Source organism: Hyaena hyaena, unplaced genomic scaffold (genome assembly GCF_003009895.1).
Source record: "Hyaena hyaena isolate Hyena2069 unplaced genomic scaffold, ASM300989v1 scaffold_1233, whole genome shotgun sequence".
Taxonomy (NCBI): domain Eukaryota; kingdom Metazoa; phylum Chordata; class Mammalia; order Carnivora; family Hyaenidae; genus Hyaena; species Hyaena hyaena.
This window is the reverse complement of record NW_024081867.1, coordinates 59,629-64,597: the sequence shown is the minus strand read 5'-3', so window position 1 is coordinate 64,597 and position 4,969 is coordinate 59,629.

The following is a 4,969-nucleotide window of genomic DNA, read 5'->3' as shown; positions in this document are numbered from 1 at the left end:
TTCCATTTCTTTTAAATGGATGACTTTTCATTAAAGAACCTCAGGATAGAGGGATAAAATGACCTAAGATTGTAAATAATATGAACTGTATCCATCTCTCCAAGTCTTCTCTTACCCTGCCTTCCTTAAATTCTTCCCTAGAGCCACCATCATAGACTTCTTTCAATTCCTTGATTAGCTGTGCTCCCTCCCACCATGAAGATTTTGCATATGCAATTATCCTACCAATAATGTTTTTTCTTCCTTTATTCATTTCTCACCTAAATCTTATATACTATTTTTTATTGAAGTCTTACTGGATTTCCTGGCTAGGTCAAATCTTCTTGTAACAGAATTTTGTACCACTGAACACCTCTCCTTTGTAGCCATTGTCAGAGTTGCAATTGTTTAATTCTTTATGCATCATTCATTGATGGACATTTGTTTTCTTCACTGGAATATAAGCTCCGTGAGACAAGAGATCATATGTTTCTGCTTAAGCTTGCTTAGTGAAGAATGTTTACTAAAGTGTCAAGTAAGTGGAAGCCTTTTAATGAATATTGATTGAATAAATTAATATTGTAGAACAATGATGATGACACCTTGATTAACAAGAGTGTCACTAAAATGCTTAAAATGAAGGCCACAGTATTTTGAGGGAAGTGTCGGAAGGCACTGATTTTTTCAAAATGTTGTAGTCATCAGTATTTGCAGAAAATTATGGATCTGATGCGAATCTCTTAGGTTAAGGAGAGAAAGATAATAAACTGTCATGTCAGTAGTGATTTTCATGAGTACTTTTTTTTCAAAGTCTGAAACAAAAAGTAAGTAACATGTTACCATTTTGATGGTGCGTTTCATCTTTCAAATTCTCTGCAGAAAGAGTTTAATAAAATTCAGCTCAATTAGGATCCTTAGGTAATATACCGTTCAAATAAAATATTGTGGTTAACCAGACCCTTTGTAAAGTTTCAGTCACTGTTGTAGAATATATTTACAAAACTCTTAGTATTCTTTGCTGTCTTAGTAAACACAATGATAGTGGATGTTATATAACCTTTTCTGATGATTCAGAATACTCTGATGCTTATGGTTATCACTTTGGTAATCAATTTTCATTATGAGAAATATAGATATAAATTTAGAAGAGACAGTAGATTGTACTGAGTGACCCTTGGATATAACCCAAAAGGTATTTTTTAAATTATTAAATACCTTCTATACTTGTTTTATATTAATCAATTTGCCTCTATCATAAAAGCGAAGGACAAGAAAGTTCTGGCTTTATTATAATTGACTTAGTAAGTTGAAAAACTTGACCTTTTGTGAATCATGTGAAGTTATTTATAAACTCTGTTTTATTATGTTAATATCTAAATTATTCCATCTGGATCTAGTAATGAAAGTCATCCCTCAGAATACGTGCAAGTGGTTTACTTTTTAACTCAAGATTAATCTATATAAATGTAGTTCTAATCGACACGAGAAATGTACTTTTTAAAACAAAATATTAAAAGCTGTTTCTTTTTAAACAAAGAAAAGTTGCTTATGAAAGATTAAGTATTTTTATTTGAAAAAAGGTTCTAAATGTTATTTTCAAAAAATGCATCATGAAAAGAGTTCTCATAAAAATGTTTTATTAATGAAGTATTTTAAGTGGGAAAAATGATAATATATATTCATTGAGTTACTCTTATTTTGGGAGTTTTTCTTATTTCTGGAAATTTAACATAAAAATATAAATTATTTAATGAGTGTGGGTAACATGTTTATGAACATAGAGAGACCTTGCCAAATCAAATCCTGACAATAACCAGAAGGTCACATTTTTGTAAGATATTTTAAAACACATCTAATATTTTCTTCACATCGGGACAATATTTCTACATTTCATACCAGTGGGAGGTGTTAAATTTATTTGCATGAAGAATGGTATGAATGCTTATGACTTTATTGCTAATTTTTCCTACATTGAAAAATTGCCCTATTTTAAAGCAGAACTCCAAAATCCTGGAAAAACAAAAAAAATAATTAAAATCTTCCAAGTACAACAGACAGTCCTACAAGTAAGTATGCTTTTGTACCATAATCTAGCATCTTTTTTGATAAGAAAGACCTTTTTCCTGGCTACTTTTACTTCCTATATTCCCATTTCTAAAATAAACTATCAGGCAAGCTTTTTGAAAGGCAGACTTATTTACCTAAATATTTTGCAAGGCAAAGAAAAAGAACCTTCCTGGGGCTAAATTATCCTCTCCAAGGTATGTGAATGTTCCTTCCATTTTGTTCCTTCTAATTAAGCATTATTATAAAATCCTCACCGATCTCACAGCTGATTAGTGTTTCCATTAAGAAACTGTCAATATAATGTTAAGTCTAGACATAGAGAGCTGTAAGAAAAATTCTAGCACTATTTTCATACATTAAAAACAGGAACAAATCACATTTTACTATAGGGACTCTATTGTAAGATGTGTAGAAGACAATTATTTAAAGTGTACAAAATTTTTACTTATAATTTTCCAAGATACCTATGTTATTTCTAGTATCCATATATTTGCATTTGCTGTTTCCATTCTGGAAGACTTTCCCATTCCTCACCTTGAGCATCCGTGCTCTGAGCAAATTCTCCCTATCATTGCACTGAAGTACAAACCATCATCTCTTTGGTCCTGGACTACTGGCATACCCCACCTAAGTGGTTTCTCCGTTTTTGCTCTTTCTCTCTTGTCATCTTTTTCACTTAGTAGCCAGATGAATCTTTTGATGATATCACACAACTGTTGAAACTCTGTCCCCCTCCCTTCAAGAACTTCTAACACAGAATGAAACCCAGTCTTTACTAACATCAAGTAGATTGTCATCCTGCCCCTCACTATCCCTCCAAATCCACTCAATGCTATTTCTCCAACTTGCCAAATTCTATTCTTTGACCTGGAAAAATCTCTCACTAGAATTTGAGAAGCTTTAATCATATCATTTAAGTTTCTGCTCAATGTCATCTCCCCATAGAGGTCTCCCTTAAGATTTTGTCTAAAGTAGTTGATAACCACATCACTGTCTATAACTTTAGCCTGTTTATTTTCTTCATAACACTTTCTACTTGAAATTATATCATTTAGTTTTTTTAATTTTTATTGTCCATCTCCTGGACTAGAATATGCTCACAGCATAACAACTTTATTAATCTATCTGCTACTGTATCCCCAGTTCTTAGAAGAGCATGTGGCACAAATTATCCTCTTAGTACTTGAATGAAAAAAAACAAATAAATCAAGAGTCTCTGATTCCATGAAGCCTTTTCGAATGGCCCATCTCTCACAATTACACCAGTTGAGCAGATGTGATCATTTCTTTCTTTATCCCATTTGGCATATAAAGTTAACTTGTATTGAGTGCTTACTGTGTAGGTACTAGGACTTTTCACATATATTGTCTTCTGTAAACTCATAATTACTCTGTGATGGTAAATATTATTAGTGGTAGCATTAGTGACAGTAGTAGTAGTAGTAGGAATGGGAATAGGAATAAGAATAGGAATAGTAGTAGTAATATTTCTAGCCCAATGTCACCCAACAAGCAAGTGGAAGAGGAACGATTCAACCTTAGGGAGTCTGGCTCCTGAACCAGACTCTAAAGCCAATATGCTACGCCACTTCTTTAAAGAAATCATTACAGTATTTTGCAATGGTTTGTTTGCATATTAACACTGTGATCTCCCTTGGGGGGAAACTTATGCTTTATTCTAATACAGCACAAGCAAAATGGTAGTGAAAGAATGAATGAAGAATTATCTATATTTAGGCAACAACTAATGAATTCATATAATCTAAAATAAAACAAAAGCTTTTTTGTCAGACTGTCAGAGCTGCCTGATTCTGATCACTGAGAAGAACGAGGGACCTATAGTTTACCTGTGGAACAGATCAGCTTACTATATTGAAACTTTTCAGAACAGATCTTAACCAGGCATCCCTTCAATCTATAAACATTTATAGAATTCCAAGAATACTGTTTGAAATTTAGACATAAAACATTACTAAGACCATTTTGAAAAACTAGAGAAAACCTGATTCCATACTAGCTGGGTTTTTTGTGTGTGTGTGTGTAACTTTAGGGATTTAGATGGAATATAACTTGATTTTATTAATGAACTCCAGACTTACGTCATAAATTCCCTTTCAAAACTAAACATTATGCAACAGAGATAGAAAATCCCAAGACTTTATCTGAATATGTGAATATATGAACAGGAAAACATATGCTATTTTTGTGTCTGAACAACTAAGGGGAAAACATGTGTATTGTATTTCTCAAGGCTCTTTTTTTTGTATCACAGACATACCTTAGATCAGCTAGGACAAAGAGAATTATTGGCTGAACTAACCTAGTTAGGCAAGTAGAAACGTCAATGGCAGTGTCACTCACTAGTTTGAAGATATGAACCAGATACTCAAATGCTTCAGTATTCTTAGAGCTTTAAGTGCCTGTTTTTCTCCATATATGTCATGAATGATTGAGTTTAACACCTGGAAAATTAAAGCCAAAAAATTACCTTCTTTGTAATAGTAGCTCTGTCTATAATTGAAAGCAATCTATTAATTTCATTGGTCAAGTGGAGGAGTTGTTTTTTTTTTTTTGAAAGTATACTCTAGGTAAACTTTTTATTAAACAGTTTTGATTTAAATGATTTATATTAATATCATCGTTGATATTTAAATTCTTTAATATGAAAATTTGGAAGTTCACCAGAAATATGAATTGAGCATAGTATATATACTGTAGTGAAATAATTTTTAGATATAAAACAATACTAAGAAAGAGTGGTCAAGAGAAATTTATTCCCTTTCCAGGACAGTGCATTTCAAACTCTGTGGTAAAGAACCAAGTTTTTGGTTGTTTTCCTTCACTCCCAAGTACCTGAGGCATCAATATTTTTGTTAAATAAAGGTAAATTACTACAAAATTAAAACAAAAAAAGGCATCCACA